Genomic DNA, 20,356 nt, shown 5'->3' with positions numbered 1-20,356 from the left:
AGTTGCCTCCTTATTCCAAAACTTTCAAATGATGTGAACCAATTTTTTATGTTTATTTCATTATACTTTAATCGGTATAAGCAAACAGACAACTCGGTTTATGTAATAGCAAATCTACCATCATCTGATGAGAAAAGTTACCAAGTTGATGATCTCTCAAAATTCATATATTACTCCCTATATCTATTTAAGCGAACGTCAGCATTTCATTCCTTTTATTCACAAAAAAAGGATAGAATTAATCGATATTTTTCGATTATTTGATTATCTTCGATTAATCGATTACAGATTATTTTTAAAAATATATTTAAATTAATCGATCATCCGATTAATCGATTATTTTTCGATTAATCGATTATTTTGCCCACCCCTAGTAGATAGTAGTATATTTGCCTTCGGCTAGTTTCTCTGTATTAGCGGTCGGTTGTTCGAGCGCATTGTCCAACAAATACTTTCGTTTCGTTTTTTCATTAATTCCACCTCCGAACTTATCAGTAAATCAGCATAATATTGATCAGTTATCGTTTAGCTTTTTCATAAATGATCAAACATTCGAAATTCCACAACATTGTGGCAATGACCTCTTAAAACTCTTTTAAACCGCACTCGTATTACAATTAAAATTGAAAATATAGAAGTTTAATGAGAAATTCATGTAGTTACTGATATCGTAGACGATAAGTATTAGATTGGATATTGTTGTCTGCTACAATCCAAAAATCCATTTGTTGCCAACAGCTTTATAAAATATAACCAAAAAAATTAACATATTCTAATTGATAATTTGTTTTTTCGAAATTGATGCATTGATCGTCTTTATTTGCCATTTATTACCCAAAAATCGAAGGTGTTATTAGTCATCGAAGCAGATAAATATGCTCCCGGCCGAAGAATGTGAGGAACGCAAGCCCAAAGAGTGCACGTAATTAAAGAATACACGACAAAATCCGTGTTAACAACAAAGACAGTATCAGGGAGTCAGGCCGAGGCAGACTCCAACAGATAAAGACTCCATTAGTCAGGGCCAACTGAGATAGCGTAAGTGCACGTATCAAACAAACTCGAATCGACAATATAGCAGCGCGACATAGCCGTCTGGATCGCTTTTAACTTTTAGTGTTCTATAATCGCCAGTTGAATTTAAAAATGCCCCCGATCTTTTTTCTTTTATCACTTTTCGAGGAATTACTCTAAATCCTTTTATACCTTCTTTTTTATATCGATATCGAGTATAGATTTTATTTTTCAATATGTAACAATAAAAAGCATATATTGTTTACATTCACATCAATGTTTCGTTAACTCCAAACTATAGTTCATTCGCATATCTTATCTACATTTTATATTATTATGTTTCTATGAATGGAATATGAACTATTGTCTTTCTTTATATTTTGTGTTTTAACTTTCTCTACACCCATGTTTCACGACCAAATAAGAAGATTCGTTGGTGTATTCTATTAAATACAATCATTTCAAGGATTATTTATATTATATATTATTATAACAATTGAGCTTGTTCCAGCTCTGTTTTACCTTTGTTTACATTGATATCATATTTATTTAATCAAGCTATTTAGTTTCGGCCTGTAATACTTTCGTCCAGTAGCGGCGTTAAGGTGGGACGTGTAAGGGAGACCGCCTAGGAATGCAGCTGGCGAGATATTTGAGCAATGCTTACTTGCCCACCAGTTCCCAAAAAAACACTAGAATGGTACGTAATGTACAATCACTGCACTGCATGGAGTTCATTTTAACGGGCACGTCCCCTACTAAGAGGACCACATTAATTAGACATCTATTTTTAAAATAAATTTTCGAAAAGAGGACGGGAATCCGCGCTTGCAAATAGATCCAATATTGTTTCAAAAAAAATCGACGAGTTTTTGTTTGTTTCATTATATGTTATATGTTATTGGAAAGGACAAAATAATACTGAGAAAATTAAAAGTTTCTCGTTTCAATGAGAAACAAAGTTATTTTGTTGACAATATACCTACGTTGGAATGGTCAAGATGCATTCTTCCTAAAAAATTCTACGCTCTACAAAAAAAATTCATTCCCTCAAACGTTGTTCAAGAATAAAGTTAAATTCATATTAAATTTCTACATTTTACCGCAACTTTGTCAATCGAAAATGAAATTACTGAAAACGTGGTTAGGTTTTTCATTAGGTATATCGTACATATTTGAATAGCAGTTGAGGGGCGCCGTAGAAATTTCGCCCAGGGCGCTGGTGATGCTAAAACCACTATTGTTTTCGTCTGATTTCGTCACTGATATTTTCACTTAATTGCAGATATCCTAGAGATTTGGATTTTCTATAATGTTATTCGTAAATATCTCACTAACAAGCTCCAACTTTCCTTTTTTATAGAATCTATAAACATATTATTGGTTCTGCAATGCGTTAGTTGTGGTACTAACAATATCTTGTTTCTGCTCAGTCCGCTAATAAGCAGTATCTCTTTCTCTGCATGAAACAGATTTTTTAAACATAAGAATGTAAACAGTTTCTTTTCTTTACGTTTACATTTTCTGTTTAATGATAAATATATGGTCTTCTTCTCGTACACAGATTGTAGTGACTGGATAGTATTAGAATAGAATATTATTCATACACTTTTCTACAACCATTTTTCTGTTACATAGATACTCTTGATAAACTCTTTAATTTTACTTAGTTCAGGATCTAGGGGGAGGCAATCCGGGATTAATGCCCCAGACTGTCGTTTCAAAGGGTAGCAAATTCCTTTGTTCACCTTCATGATACATATTTAGAGTTTTGATATTGCATCCATATTGTTTATTTTCTATGCAGTATTTTATTATCTACTATGTTCAAACCGATTAAAAAGGAAGCTGTTAGGAAAGATAACCTTTGCGCTTTCCGTCGCTTTGTTACTAGGACGCCTTTCCAAATCGCTCTGGATATTAACTCCCGGATTTACTCCGGATATGTTTGCAGAACAAATATCTCGAAGAGTAAAATTGACTGTGACAGTGGGCATCTTATGGTGAAAATGATGATGATAATGTAGAAATATAGGCAAGTGATTTTTTTCACTAACAGATTTTCCAGTGGATATCGCTAGTCAATATATGATAATAAACGTTCACCGAGTTTCCTCAAGATAACTTTCTGTATACTTTACTGTATTGGTGGAATATATAGTTACATAGCTTGGACTTTGATCACTAAATGAAATGTTTATTTCAGTAAAAAAAAATGAAAAACTCTAATTTGACCTTTATAATAAAAAAATTAAAGTGATGAGAAATTACACTAGTTTACAAAATTTTTGTCTGTTACCGCGAATTTTGTGGTTGGTAATGTTCATTTATGAATCTTTGTTTTTAGTTTTTATAATTCAATCATAGTTATATATTAGTTGATAAAATGTGTATTTTTGCTATATATCGGAAACTATGTGTTTGAAGATTGTAGAAAGTTATATCAGAGTTGGTGAAAATAGTAGGTACCAACTTATTATTATCAAAACTCTTGGTTTCCCATTTGTGTTTGTGAATCGTGTGTGAAATATTGAAGATTGTGTGGTAATAGGAGTGGCTTTAAATTGTGAGCTGTTTTTTTTTGTAGCGTGAATGTAAACGTGAATTTAAACTCTTAAAATTGAGCTAAATGGCAGTATCCAAGTGCTAGTTCTGTTTAACGTTCAGTGCAGCGCTAACCTCACTCTTTAATGCCTAAACGTATATCTGAGCCCTTTGAGAAATGGGAGGACCAAACTCATCAGAAAATGATACTGACTTTGAAGTTACGTCGAAAGTATAAACATGCTTCTAAAACTGAGTTAGATGATTTCAATATTTCTAAACAAGCTACAAAATTGATATTATCAAAACTAAAAGAAAAAAAATTGCTTTATCACACAATGGAAATAAATACGCTGAGGTAACTATTGTTCATAGTACAAAATTAAAGGAAGATCATTTCGTTATCCTTAAACAAAGTAGAATACAACGACCATAAAGGAAGAAGAAATTAGCCCTTGATAGAAAATATGGAGCCTGGAAAAAAATATAATCCAGAATTCATTAGTAGCTCGTAGCAAAATCATGAATCATGAAACACTACATTGGTTAAAAATTTTCTCAGCTCATTCCGCACAAGATTAAAGCGAATATTTTAGATGGACCTCAAATTAGACACCTGACGAAAGATACTCAGTTAAGAAATTATATGCTTGTAGAAGACCTTCTATTACAATTAAAAAATATGGGGTGCAATAAAAGCATTAAATTCTATTTCCTTCATAGTCATCTGAAGACGTATCATGGAAGAGCGTTACCAGTGTTACTCTTATACGAATATGATGTTCGACTATTGTTGGTTTCTGATACATGTTTTTTCTGTTTTATACTTGCGTAGCTGAAGCCCAGAAACTAAAGCTGATTTCTTCTAATTTTATTTTTGAAAATAGTATATCATGTATAAGTAGCAATTTCTTTGACAATAGATGTATTGTAAACTAGTGTTATTTGATGTATAGCACTTTAATGGCAATTGATAAAACGGTATCCAGCTAACAAAATTGTTCTCTGAACAAAACCACCAATTCGGTGTCACAATTACAATTTTTGTCAAACTGAAACCGTCCAAAAAAGTTGTTAGTTTCTGTAAAATTTTTGATAAAATCACTTACCTGAAAGCTTGTGATTTTGCCAAAACTATAATTATAATAAGTTCAAAGACGTATTGAGATTACACAATGCAGTATACAGAAACAACACAAGGCAAAGTCTTTCCGTAAGAATATTACTTTACAGAAGGCACCACCGTATCACTTAACTTATTCGCGATATTCGCTGTTTATAGTTATAATAATTATAAAATTCAACAATTACCTACGTAGGGGAAAGAAGAAGTGCAAAATTAAAAAAGGAAAAAGGGTATTTGTCTGATATTAATAATTTTAATAAAATATCACGTACTACGAACAGCAGGTCATTAAAGATGGAATTAAGCTGTCTGAATGACTCTAGACCCTGCCAAAAAAAATGAATAAAGAAGAAATTCGGGGAAATATATAACACTATATTAGATTCATTTATATCCATATTTGGAGAAAATGGAAAGATAATTTAAAATAGAACTAATTTTTGTATTACGCCTTACTTTGTTAAAAACAATGTGGAAAAAACATAGATAAAGTGCTGAAGAAGGATCTTAAAACGCAAAAACCAAATTCAACCTTGAGTTTGAGGTTACTGAAAACAGCTGGCGAATATTGAATTATGAATATTGATCTTCAACGAGAACAATATTTCTGACATAAACGTAATAAAACTTGAAAATCGAATCAATACATTTGATAAATGGCAATTTATTAAAATGTATTAGATACATGTTTGTTTCATAATTAAATTTAGAAATTTTACAGAATGTAATAATGGGGATGAAAATAAACTAGAACCTACATAAATAATATTATAGACACTCACCCAGGGCCGTAACGAACACAAAACAATTTAAAAGAAAATAACTTGAATAACCAGCACCACTAACAACTTTAACTAACTGTCCTAACTCACAAGCTGCGAGCAACTGGTCTGTCTTTTTCACTCACTCAACTGCTCACACTGAAACTTCATTCCCCTTCAACCAATGGTTCGGTTGTGGGCATCACTCACCTGCGCACTGTAACCAATGGTTAGTTCAAGGCGGAGTTACCGGTTCAGACTAAAATAATGGAAACTGTTGATTACGTCTGAGATCATGGTAGCTAATTATTTGTAAACATGATCTAATTGCTATTAAATTATCTGGCTTCAAAGAGTTTTATAGTTATGAAGAGAGGGGTTAATAGATGCTTTAATAAATTAGAGCTTTATGTGAACTTGAGAAAATGCTTAATTATTTAAATTTTGATAAACTGACATAAATAAGTTGAATTTATTTAAAAATCTTGTCAATACTTTTCCTTCAATCAACATTAATCTAATTATGAAAGTGTATCAACCTTTTTATATGTTAGCAAAGAGAAAAAACAAAAGAAATTATAGTTTTTGAATCTCAATTTTACAGATTTGAGGAAAACATTCTACCTACTTGGTACCTACCTTGTTTCAAAATTGAAAAACAGTTTTGTTACAAGAATTATCGATTAACCATATATGGCGAAACTAAGGGATATAAAAAGATGAAATGACATTTAACCATCGTGAAAGTATAACTTTCTGAACATTGAATTATTAGATTGTTTTCCTGGAAATTCAGATCTAAATCGGACGCAACGAGCAGTTAGCGTTCAATATTGGAGAAGAACACTGACTTGGTACGGAAATTTGTGACCCTTAGACGTTTTGCTTTAGGTACGGCTTTCAAATCGTTCTGCGAGAAAGTAAAAAGGCTAGAGCTACTTCATTGCCCTGTAAAAATAGAGTAAATAGATGTAACTAGTGTAAACAGTCGTAAATGTGCGTTAAAAAGAGTGATTTTTGATAAAAAAATTTTTTGGAGATGTACCAGTAGAGACAGGAAGAGATGGCCTAGGAACCTTCCATTTTTGAGTCGCATGAGCTATTATTACATGCGCAGCTAGTTGTGCACAACGTAACTACCCCAATGCAAAAATATCATATTAGATAGCAGAGGTGCTCTTCAAACACTTGACTTTTTAAAAATTGAGTCAAAGCTAGCAATTGTACTCAATCTTTGAGCTCGCTGGTAGCAAACAGCATAGTAGGTACCTGGTCATACCGGTGTAAAGAACAAGCTGATCACCTGGCAACCAAAGGCAGGAAAACTCCTTTTACAGGACCACAACCTTTTATATGTTTCCCAAAAATCCATCAATACATGGTTATAAAAAAGTGGGGAAACGCGAAGAGACATGGAATCAGACCCCAGGTCTAAAACAATAGAAGAGATTTTTTCCTATTCTACCATATAATTTATAGTTTAGAGCCAAAAACATTGTAAGCCACAGAAGCAAAAGTTTGATTGAGGTTGAAACCCGCAGGCGCTCTATTATTATCATCATAATTTATGATTTCTTTCTTAATATATGATTTCAGAATCAATTTCATCTAAAACCAGTTTTCTTTATTCACATCACGTGTATTTGAAAAACATAACATAAAACAACTATGCATATTAATAAATTTATAGATATTGTTTTGAAAAATTAGGATATTAAATGGTTTCATCTCTGAAATGATTAATAAAAATTATTAAATCAAAAAACAGAAATATCTGGCCACAAAAAAAACATCGAAAACAAAATAATTGCAAAATTTAGGTACTAAAAATCCACAGAATAACAGAGAATTGGGTAAATCAGACAAAGCATGAAAGTATAATGAAAGGCATAAATTAGTAGATGCATCAGAAATAAACAAGAAGAAATTATACAAAAATTTTTGTTGTCTATCACCATGATGTAATTCGTGAATGAGAAAATTATTGAAAAAATTGATAATCAAATGTTTTCTATTAAAGTAAATTAAATTTTAATACTCCTACGATGCTTAAAATCTCGTTAAAAATTCAATTATGTTGGTCTGAATGAATTATATTAAATTTAACTTGAATAAAAATAAAGAATAAAAAACAAAGTCAAAACGTTTAAATCCCAATTTCAGATCCGTTGCACAACTCATTAAGAATAATTGAGATTATATTACAGATCTTTACAATAATATATTGTATACCACAAGGTTCAGTTTCGTTTCTTACCATATAAAGGAATGGAGGAATTGTCATATTTCATACATATACGAACTCAATCGAATTTCAGCCAAATAATTGATTAAATGGAATAATTAATAAAGTTTTTTTGGTTGTATTACTTAAGATTTGTTTTTGTTCAATCATTTTTCAATGAAGAATCAACATGTCAACGCTTCTTCTGGGATATTTAGATTGAACACAAGAAAAATTTGTGAAAACATATCTCACGTTTTCAAATTTTTTGGCTTATCTGAACTGCTGCGATTATATGCAATAGAAATAAAACCTTGAATATTATTTATGAATGCAACAAACTAAAAGACAACCTGTGTGTGTTTTGGTTCTGATCCATATGCCAATGTGGGTATGATACTTATATATTTCTGTTTTTATTTGTTTTGGTATTTTCTTTTTAACTAAAAATTGTTTCTTGACTGAGCTGAATAATCTTTCAGCTGCTTCAGTTCTTTCATTTTTCTCTTGCGAAGTGAATTGTTCCTTATAATAAGTAATTCTTAACTGAATATTATGCTTAATTATTATATTCTTTTCTCCAGTTTGCTTCGTTGTTTGTGAGTGAATCCTACACAATTTTGATTTGAATTTTGAGGTTCTCTTATCATAAATTGAGATTAAAAATCAACGTCTTCCGTGGTTTTCTCAATTTTACAAAAAATTTCATAGTTTCCACTGTAATTATTACAGTTCTAATTAGTTCAAATTATCTGTTCATTTGAATTGTTATTAAGTTAAACTAAATTTCAGTCATTTGAACAATATATAATTATGTCGACTATAATTAGAACAATTACGGCGACTCCATGGAATTATTTCATTATTATCGAAAAAATAAACAACTTTTCGAATAATGTAAACTTTCTTACAAGTTCACTATCATTGCATTAATATTTTATTGGAAACTGCGTAGACCCCTCGACAACGTTTGAATTTAAAACTTGAAAAACTAGTATAAAATGTAAACAAACACAAAGTTTTGTAGAGACCTGTCTCAATCGGAGTGGAAATATTTGAGTAATGCCAATGCTTGTTTTTACTTGGAACATTACCAACGAATTAGTGTTCAAGTATACTGTAGACCACAACAAGATCTCTTATTAAGAAGTATTGAATGCGGGTCATACATTGAGCAGACCTAAAAGTAATATATTGTGACTTGTTTACTTCTAAATAATTAAATATTAGAATCTTTTTCCTATTTGAGGTGGAATCCTAGATAAAAGTAGTAACGCAACAGTTGCGACCAAAAATATTTGCGATGTCTATGTGCATTTAATGTTCGTAAATACCAATACCAAATACCTCTTGGTTTCGCTAATTTGTATCTCTCTACGTCCTATTGATTAGGAAACCCAACAATATTAGACAACGATATACTAAGGGCAAACGTAGAAGCAAATCCATGACAGACAATCAAGGAACTTTTAAACACCTCTGGCCCTCATAAACATTTAAAGTGTATTGGAAAAATAAACAGAAGTGGTTTGAGCCCCCCACAATCTGTTCGAAGAGAATAAAGCCAATCGATCCATTACATGCAACGTATTGCTTTAACAGCACTATACAGAATGGTCTGGAGGACTGGAATGAAAAAATCAAAGATAAACATGTTTATTAGGAGAGGAGAGTTGTATGGTTGGAATATGTGGATAAAATATACTATGATGATCACCTAAAAAGTAATTCACAATTGGGAACAAAAACACGAAATAATAAAAAATGTTGTGTGAACAATTGTTTAGTAAGTACATAAGGTTATACATTTTGATAAAGACAAAAATAGGTCCTACAATCGATACGATTTATCAACAAAAATATATAAAGTGGTTGAAGTATAATAAAAAAAAAATATTTGTAATATTACCTACTATGTCTTTGGAACCACAGATAAAAAAATAGCAACCTTAAAAATTGTCCAGCATTCGATTTACTCCGTTTGTTTTTCTTCTTCTCATTCTTCTTCTTCAGATAGTTTATAATTATTGCTTATGTTTGTCTTGAACAGCTCATAGTATTTTTTATCAACGCGTCGATTCACTCATACCATAATTGTATTGGAATGGAATCATGACAAATGATAAATTTTAGTAATTCCGTTTGTGTGTGAACTGCTTGGTTCTATAGTAATTTCCATACCTAATGTTTTGTTAACATACAATTTAACTATAGCAGAATGTATTTAAACCACCGTTGTAAAATGAATGATGCTTTAAATTGATTTTTTTATTCCAGAACGGATTTATTGACCGCAAGACCTTTGTTATTGTAAAACGAGATAAAATGGCTATTAAGGAAGAAAATTACCTCAAAATTGAGTAGAATCCATGAGCATATATGTGATAATATAGAAAATAAATAACAAAAGTAATTCATTCCTAACCACTAAATTATATCTTCAAAAGACTGTAATGATTCGATTTAATTATGTTTCTGATGTAATAGTTAAATACTTACAGAAACTCTTTGTACAATTCCAAACTTTTCAAGCCGTCAGAAGATACTTGCATTGTTCTTGAATGAACTGATGATTACAAAACATGAATATAGGATTACGTTAGCAACGTTTTGCTTTTGAAAATTAGAAAAAAATATGGTTATTTTAATAATTTTAGATAGCTTCATAATTATTTTAGTTTAGGTGAAAAAAATTACTCTAGCAAAGTATGGTTTGATATTATTTGTTATTTTATTGAGTCTTGCACATAATGTGCAATTTGATCATCGTATATTTTTCTAAACAATCCTTTATTTATAACTTTTTCAATAAAACAAATAAATACAATTCTCTAACCTGAGCTTGAAGCTTGGGTATGGAGAATACGTAAATTATTTTATTTATCAGACAAATCACATGAATAAATTCTACCTAAGTGAAAATTTACTTTTCTTATAACAACCTATAGTTTTCTATTTTCTCAGGTATTCTACTAAATGCTTTAGTGACTTATACGAGTATGTGCCTATATTTGTTCTTGTAGTTAACTGATGTACATTATCTTGAGACCTAGTGACTGGGAATATTATTTAACAGAGTAATACTTATATTAAATTCTACTATTCCATTTATGTTTTTATATGAGTTTAATCTGCTTCAACTGCAGTATTATAACCAGTTCTGGAACGTTTAGTTTCCGTACTGGTTAGTCTATCATTTATTATCCTTATTACATTAAATACAAGACAATGGAAATTGTTGTGATGTGTCTTTATGTGTTGAAAATTTGTATGGTTTTTGTTTGGCTCAAAATACGTTGAAAATTGGATGTGAAATGTTTATCAAACAGAAAACAAAATAGTAGAAGTAAGAGAGAGTCCACGTCAGCTATACGAGATCTTTTATGGATTTATCTTGAAGGAATAAGATTTTAAGCAGTCTTAAGGATGAAGACCAAAAGACGAAATATAATGACTTGAAAATGCTTCTTTCAATATTATTCGTGCGTCAACCCTTAGGTATAAGTGCAAGATTTGCGAGAGTTATGGTATACGATCAAGGCAAAGACTGAACTCTGCAATACCAAGACCAAAACTAAATATGCAAGACTAATACCGAAACTAATCTGGTCTTGGTCTTGCATTTACTCATCACTAAAACTGTTTGTAATCTTTGCGCTTTTAATAAATATATTATTACTGAAACTTGTTTCACTATTTACGGCTTTATTTTAATTTTCAGTAGTAAATTTAATTATTTAAGAGTTACCCACTCTTCTCTATCTCCTTTTTTTTTAATTTCATTCCGTTGAAAAGCTGGTGACATCTAATTTAATATTAATTATTCCTGAGGCCGAATATCACTTCCTAAGAAAGGATTTTACGGTTAAATTAAAATGTCAGATTTTCCAGTCTACTCTGACCCCCGGATTATTCCAAATAAAACATGAAATTAATATTTTGAACTCAATTTCTTTAGACAGTAAGTTTTATAGACGGTTCCTCCTGCGCATAATAAACGTGAGGTTCAAAAATATTTGGAAAATAATATTTTTATTACAGAATTATATCTTTACGTGATCCAATCAGATCGTCATATTTATTTCTAAAGATAAAAATGATCCAATTGTGTAGTATCTCTATTTAATATATATGGATGTTGTACTGGACAATTTCTACCTCCTCGACCCATTAATAACATCTTCAAAGAAGAACAAGTGATTAAATATAAAGATTGTATATGTCAATTAATAAAGAATATCCAACCATTAGTTCAAATGAGTTTTAATTTACAGATTAAAATAAAATAACAACGTAATTTCACGGTAGACATGTTAAGACGAGCTAACTTTCGATTATCGCAGTATCCACTGGAATAGAGCTCTTATTGTTTGTTTGGCGCCCACTTTCATACTAAAGCATTTTAATCTCTTGTGATTCGAAACGTCTTCAGCGGGAATAAAAGAAAAAAAACGAGAAGAAAAAATGTCAGCGGGTGTTCCGTTGGCATAGTAACGGCTACCGGTTATTTCTTCTTCTCCTATTCTTCACTACTGGCTGTTTACTGAAGATAATGACTGATAGGTTATTCATTTTCCAATCTTATTAAGCGTGAAATTAAATTTAAACTGTTTTAGAAAGTAATTATAATGGTCAAAGAGAGCCTTCAACAATATCAGACGAATTAATCTATTCGGGTATACAGTGTGGAATAATGCTTTGGTAACACAGATTTTATAGTAATTATAAAAATTGCAGGTACCCAAAATTTAAACAAATGAGATTATTATATACAAACATCACAAAACTTATTTAAATAAACACGATGTTCAGATTACAAGATACAAAATTTATAACCAAATATCAAAAGAACTAAAGGGATATGACATTAAAAAATTATGTATATCTAACTATCATATTAGAAGAGAAAAACGCTTAGGTATCATTCAAGAAACTCAATATTAAGAGAGAAAAAGTAGAGAGATATGGAGAAGAAGGACAAACCAAAAAATAATGAACCTGTATGATGAACAAGAAATTAGCGAAATCATAAGACCCAAGAGATTAAGATACTGGGATACTTAGAAGTGGCAAAGAAAATTACGGAGAAGAATATGGCAGGAGCACGAAAAAAAGAAGATACAAATGAGATGGAATGGGGAGATACAAGAGGATTTAATGGAGGGACTAGTTTGCGACTGGAAGGCGAAGTCAAGAAATAGAGAAGAATGGAAGAAAAGTATTACCACGCTATAGGTAATAATTTTAGGAGTAAGAAGTAAGGGTACTAAAGTGATGGGAAATGCTAAAAGTGATGTTGGAAACCCAGCAAAATAAGGTATTACTGTTGCTCATTTCACCGAGAGGTGTCGCAAACATCAACCAAAAGAGAAAAAGGAAGTATGAACCAGTATGTTTTGAAGTAACCTACTATAAAAACTATGCTAATTAAGTGAAAAAAACAATTCGTTACTCAATTTCTGGCTCTATAGTCCATGGAAAAACTTATCTTCCTTTATCACACAGCTCCACTTTGCATTCTGTTTTTTTTTTGTTTATTTTTGAATCCATGCAATTAGACACTTTTAAATTCTTGACATCAAGTCTACATCATCAGCGAATCCAAAAATTTGTGAAGTTCGGTTTGGAATTGTTCCCCTGGGATTAGAATAGGTACATTTTCCTCATAATTTGTTCTGAATTTAAAAGTAACGGTAGACAGTAAATCATTCTTTCTTAATCCCGGTTTGATTCCTAACTTTCTTCAGCTTCTAGACTGTCTTATTACCTAAGTCTTATTATTTAAAAATTATTTAGAATTTAGAAAAACTGTTCTTTATTAATACAATCATATGCGTAAAATCTATGAAAAGTCGATGTAGTTTTATGTTCCATTCAATTTTATATTAGCCAGTGTAAATATCAGAACCGGGGCGCGGAGAGGATGTATCCCACAAAATACACGAATTTGAAATTAATGAAAAGGAAAGAATATCAAATGGAGGATAGAATTTGTATTGAAACAAAAATATGGCATCCATTCTTATCAATTTGGACCGATTTTTTAACCACCTGCACCTACATTTTCATATTTTCTCAATTTATCGTCGTTCAGTTTATTATTACAGTTAAATATGACAATTATGTATTTAGATAATAAATTAATTTTTATATTCATTCACACTTTATGTTTTAAGTATTCGGTAAAAATTAATGTATATTCATGTTACAACCTATAAATAGCTTAGTTTATGGGACAGATAACATGATTAATTTTATGTAAACTGCCCATTAGCTCAGATTAATATTGGGCAATTAAGTTTTTAATGGAATTTTACGCGTTTTATTAACTAAAACCAAATTTTCATCAACCAAAAATTTTAATTATAATTTTATTGTGGATCTGTATCATCCCAAAAATATTATTACCTATTGAATATGTGTATATACTAAATAGACCAGTAAAAAGCAGAGCGAATGATTTCAAGAAATTAAAAATACTTAAAGTAAATAGGAAACTTTTAAAATATAAGGATTTTTTTTTAGTCGAAAACAGGAAATTCTTGTAGGTACTTACCGTTTTACCCATCTAACCTAACAATTCAATACGTTTCAAGTTTCTATTATTAACTTTCTTATAGTCTGCCACACTCGCTACCAGCATAGGTGAAACACTTCCAGATCTTTCTCTGGAGTTTAACAGATACCAAATGAGTTCAATTGAGTTTAATGGCGTGCACTGTATCTCCACAGTTTTAGGCATTATATCACAGATACACTTAATATTAACCGCTACTGAAAGATCAACTTTGCTACATCTTTTAACAAAATATATATTTCGTTTTTTGTAAGCAATTGAAATTAATTTTCATAAATTTCATTCATAGAATCTTGAAAGTAATCCAATGTTTTTTCCTCATAACAACAATTAATCTAAAATCGCCTTGATTCAATAGGAATTATTACAATGTTTTCTATTTGATAGGTTAGCTCTTTTTTCAGACGGATAGATAATAGATCGATTTTCATTCCTAAGTTTTTTTTGTCCAAGAAATAACTATTTCGCCAAATTCGTCTACACATTCAATTATCTGGCATCACATTCTTTCGTTTTCGAATAGTTCAATGTCATTTACTGTGGATATTGAAGCTATTATTAATCAATACGTTTCTTCAATTGTGGTTGTTGTTCACAAACCTCGACACAGCGTTTTAAATAAATAAATAAACATTAACATGTTTTACCAACCGCACGTCACTGATCAGTAGTTTTACAATCGATGCTTGATAATAATTTCGTCATTCTACAGTTATATGAGATGAAACAACGTAGATCAAAAAACGTGAAGTTCTATCACAACGTACATTGTATGTGTTAAAAAGAAATAAACGACTTAACTCGTCCATATAATTATTTTTGTCAGCGAGCTTTTAACTAAAAAGCTTAAGTTCAGTATTAAGTCTAAGTGAACAAATAGCTTTCATAAAATTATTATCACTGTTAATACCATCATTAATTGAACCAAATAAACACGTTTTGTAATAAAAAAAAACAACAAAAAATAATTAAGGAATAAAAAAATGTATTCTAATTACACTTTTCAATATTATTATCAACATGTTTTTGTACCTGATACCACCTCGATGACCAAACCACCTATCAATTATTTTCTTTTATAGTATAAAATCAATAAAAGTATTTAGAAGCTTTGTTTTAATTCAATTCATGCGGAAACTACTTTTTTGAGCTCCATCATTCCATGCAGTGCTCATTAATTTTTTCATACAAAAGATTCAGTAATTTCAATCTAGAAATGAGTGAAATGAATAAAAAAAAAATTTGTCGTGGTTAAACAATAGTTGTGATTTCAGTAATTATTACAGTTTTGGCAGGAAATCCCCAAGATATCATTATTTATGAAGTATATTTCTGTGGTTCATATTCACAAGGGCGGTTGGATATAACAGAGACTTTTCAATTTTTCAATAAAAAAGTTAATTCATTATGAAAAAATATTATATTTTACAACATAATCTCCTTTTAGTTCTACACACTTGGTCCAACGAGTTTCCAATTTTTTTAAACCATTCAAAATAACAAATTTTCGTAAATTCCAGAAACTAGGCGTTTGTTTCTTCCATTACCTCCTCTCATTCGATATTACTTTCCACCTAGATGAGGAGATTGTTGTTTTTTTGACCAGCATCAATATACCCACCTAACAGATAGTTTTTTCATATATGATACATTGCATGTCCGTTAGGTTGAAATATTTTTTCTATCGGGTATCATATACTTTTATTTTTTTTTCTTTTTAGCTAACACGAAAACCGTTTTTTTCAATATTAGTATTGATAATAATCAAATTTATGTAAAATTTTGACAGGTGACATCAAAAGCATCTCAAAAATAAACAATACAGTCTTCACAAAACAAAACCCTTCAATTGTCACAATATACTTATCGCTTCGCTTGCATTAGACCTAAACACACCAATGAGATTGACGGAATGTAGCTAATCAGATATCAAAGGAATGATACTACCCAGTGTAGTAGCAGTAGTAGTGTCTATCTTGTGTATATCCGTTGTCATATAATTGAGCTCATGGAACAGCTACAACGTGATCTAACAGTCCAGATCAATTTTGGAGTCGAAAGGTATTGATGCTCTTCTATACATGCTATGCTCCAAACTCCAAATACTGAAAGCAATCCGATCTATCCTCATTCCTTATCTTCGTCGCAGAACTTACATTGGGTTATTTGAACGCTAAATATCTTTGTTTGGTTCTTGACATAAAGCTCTGGTGATACAAGTACATTAAAAAAAAATAAAAATTGAATTATAATTTTCCTCTTGGTGTGATTATAACCAGAAGAACGTGAAGGACTAAGCTTTTGAATTATTATTATTATTACATAAATATAATTAAATAATTATATTTCGATAAAAAGTCTTGCTCAAATCAAAATACGTGATTGTATTAATGAGGAATCAATTTTTTTTTATTACTGTTATCTTTTAATGGGATATTGCAACTACCAATATGCAGTTGAATAATCTATTCATCAATAAAAGAAATAGTGAAATTCAATTTATTCGAATGCTCCAACCAATTTTCCCATGTTACGTATCATTACCTAGCATTGTTCAAACATGATTAGGATTAGTTTCATTATTTGTATACAATAACATTGTGGTAATATTATTTCATTCCCAACAATACCTCTAATGATATTAATATTAAAGTAATATTAGATTATACCGTATCTACTGGTCATCCTTAGTAAATAAAAACCAGTGGTGGAGTACCTACCTATAATTTTAGAATATATTTGGATATTGTAATAATGTTTATTAAACAGAAGTTCGGGACACAAAAATTAAATATTTTGTGAATAATTTAATTATATAACTAGAATAAATCTGAAGAATAGAATAAGTCTTGGAATCTAAGAAGAAATATATGCGTGAACAGACCAACTTACTTATTTGAATTTGAAGTTTTCGATAGTGAGCAAAGTGGTAATAATAAATTGTTTATATACTTCATGTTTCAATTCATGTGTAGAGGTAAAAAAAACCTTCTCAGTGTATCAAGAAGTGTCCGTTGTGAGGGAGTAAATTAAGGTGACGCTTTATTAGCAAGTGGAAAGACTTTAAAACCAGCCCCAGAATTATTAGTAAATTAAATTCATATTGGAAAGTCATAACTATTTAAAAGAAAACTATTAAATACACAACTATTCGAAAATTGTATATAAAATATAAAATATATGGATGATAATACGCAATAACGTCTACACCAACATTTTTTAAATTCAGTTGATATAATAACCAGACTCAGACATGATTGTTTAATAAGAATGGAAGGTTTATAAACAAGCGCGTTAACATCAAATCACTATCCATGTTTTTTAAAGCATTTCAATGGTTATAATTACCAAATTATTTTTGATTATGTAAGAGGTTGAGATTTTAAATACTTTATATTTATACTACTAAACATACAAGTGAAGTAAAATTTTATTTCTTTCCACCTAGTCGTGACCGAAGAAAAGAAGTTATATCAAGCTGAACACACTGTTAGTAAACTGTTTCCCTTCACTGTCGGAAAACGATAATTTGGTTATCGAAACGCGCGTCAGACAGTGTAATTGAGAATGTTGATGCAGTGGTAGTGTAATCAGTGTGCTCGGTATTAATATCGCCAACGGTTCCAGAAATTCCAATAAAGTTATACCAAATTTTAAAGAGATATAATTCGAAAAAAAGTTAAGGACGACACTTATAACCGATGTGACATGCGACAAGAATTTAAAATAATATAAAATCAATATAAAATATGAAGTAATTAAGTCACACCTTTAAAAAGTATGAAGACATAATTTAGTATTTAACATAAAGAAATATAGAAACGAAAATTGTATACTGATGTTATATGGTATGACTATATCGACTAAAAATATCAAAAGTATTTTTGATTCGCTACTTTGCAGTTAGTTGCAAATAACTTTATATTGCACACAGAATAAAAAGTATATCTACTTTTTCTTTCATTGAATTTCAGGCTAGTTGCCCTACCCGATACGAAAATAAATTATATCACGTTATAAATATATCGTCAAACTTTATATATATATTTATATAAGCAGTGTAACCATGATCTTCAGACAACAGTATGTTATCCAATAACATAATTTTTATTTGGTTATAATGATGGAAACCCATGTAGCTCTATTGATAGTACCGCAATGAACGTTTGATCTTATCAAAAGATAAACAACACGAAATATACTCATTTTGGCTAGCTCGCTACTGTTTAAATCGAGAAAGATAACTAAAAATGACAATTTAGTCCAGACAACAACTTTAAATGGTTAGATATCTATAAACGGTTGATAAAAAAATTAATGTGAAATTTTGATTTTCAATTGATGTATAGTTAAGTATATAAATTAGTTCATGAAATAGGTTACTTATAATCTCTTCATTTTTCTTGTTCTTCTCTTCTTCTTGTTTCCTCACTTACAATTTAATGTTGGATACATAGCTGATCGATGTCGTTCGGAAAGTGACCGAAGAAAATCGTGGATTAATACGATCAGTTGTACTGGTCCATTGATTTGTTTTTGTTTTTCTTTAACTTTCAAAATTATTAATTCCCTTTATACAGTTATTTACAATTGATTCTTAAAAGCAGCGTTATTGATAGGTCACTGAAGCTTGCGATTTTCGTACTTTCTTGGCTTATCGACATTCGGAAACTCTGATCTCGTTGTGGGTTAGAATCGCAATCAGCTGATAGGTAATCAACTTGATTTCGAATCATACTTTCCGAAAATATATATTCTTGCAAATAAACCTGAAGTTAACTCGCATTTTACTAAATATGCATCCAGTCTTACCACACGTTTCACAAGAAATAACAAAGTGGATACCCAGCCACACCAAGGTGCACAGTAATGAGAAAACTGATCCCCGCGAAGATAGGATGTACAACTCCTTTCATAGGTTTCTGATAAAACTATCAAGTCATCATCATAAAAAAATGAAAATCGGAAACACGGAGTAAGATCCCAAGTTTGAAACATTCTTAGAGATTTCTTTCTTATTCAACAAATTTGACCCAAATACTTCTTTAAAAAAAATACGAGCTAAGTAGAGTTACTTTCTCTGAACATTGAACATTAAGAACATCAGGTAAACTCCTGACAGCTTTGGTCATTTTTGCAAGGAACTGAAGAAAACAGTCCTCTGTGAGTGCGACAAAGGCTGCAGTACTTACATTTCCTGTTCTTAAGATTCGAAGAGGCAGGGCGCGTGGACGGCTCTCTATCTGACTCTGGCAAACAATCCGAGTTACACAATAAATCAATAGGTAGGTCAAAGTGACTTCTCAAAAAAACTGTCGCTGAAACCTAAACTGATCGTTCTTAAGTATTGGAACTTTGGATTACCGGATAAGATCCAACCTTACTTTCAGTGTAACCTTTTCGTTATATCACCAAATCAATATTTCTCATTTTTATAATTTTCAAAATTATAAACATGGAAGATTACTCCACAATAATTCTACTTTTTATAGTTTTTTCTTTTAGTAACTAATGTTATGGGCTCCTTGTTACAATAATGTATGAGACTTTTCTGGCTTGTTATAAGGACATTTATAATCGTTAACTACCATTCATACGAATTTTTGTTTAGTTATTAAGCTACTTGGTGGCATTCATCGTAGTAATGCGTTAAATTCGGTTGAATAGAATTTATATAGAAATTCGTAATGGTATACTCGAATGTATGTTTTTATGACTTGGATATTCATCTTTCAATAAAGTGATTTCGGTTTTTATCTAAGGTAATTTACAGTAACTTAAATTGTGTGTTATTGTTAACCATCATCATGCCAAAATTTTTATTAGAATTAATTCTAATTTTGCTCCATTGTCATTGTTTTTCTTTCATGCGAATTTTGAATATTTTTGCATAAGAGAATTTTGAAAATAATGTGTTTTTATCAAATATTACCTATACATTGAATATGATTCCTCTCCCTTTTGTCAATAGTTTTGTAAATTTGAGGGAGCTGTGTTGGTTTTCTAAATTGGACCACTTACAAGTGGCTTAATTTGTACCGGTCCCATATTTTCATTTTTTACAAAATGAACCGAAAATGCACAAAAGACCAATATTTATAAATGGACAT

General features: G+C 30.4%; 1 protein-coding gene across 2 annotated transcripts in view; it reads right to left on the bottom strand.

Moving 5' to 3' along the window:
• Window positions 1-20,356, bottom strand: part of LOC130450813 (homeobox protein aristaless-like) — a 110,471-nt gene that overhangs the window by 42,900 nt on the left and 47,215 nt on the right. The window contains exon 1 of one of the 2 annotated variants that reach the window (XM_056789452.1): window positions 4,668-4,788. The exons of the other annotated variant lie outside the window; for it this stretch is intronic. The gene's annotated coding sequence lies outside the window, so the exon portion shown is untranslated. Of the gene's footprint in view, window positions 1-4,667; window positions 4,789-20,356 lie in introns of those variants that run through there. 2 annotated transcript variants of the gene reach the window in all.

This window comes from Diorhabda sublineata, chromosome X (genome assembly GCF_026230105.1).
Source record: "Diorhabda sublineata isolate icDioSubl1.1 chromosome X, icDioSubl1.1, whole genome shotgun sequence".
Classification (NCBI taxonomy): domain Eukaryota; kingdom Metazoa; phylum Arthropoda; class Insecta; order Coleoptera; family Chrysomelidae; genus Diorhabda; species Diorhabda sublineata.
Note: the sequence above shows the minus strand (reverse complement) of the source record. Positions and strands in the feature narration are given on the sequence as shown.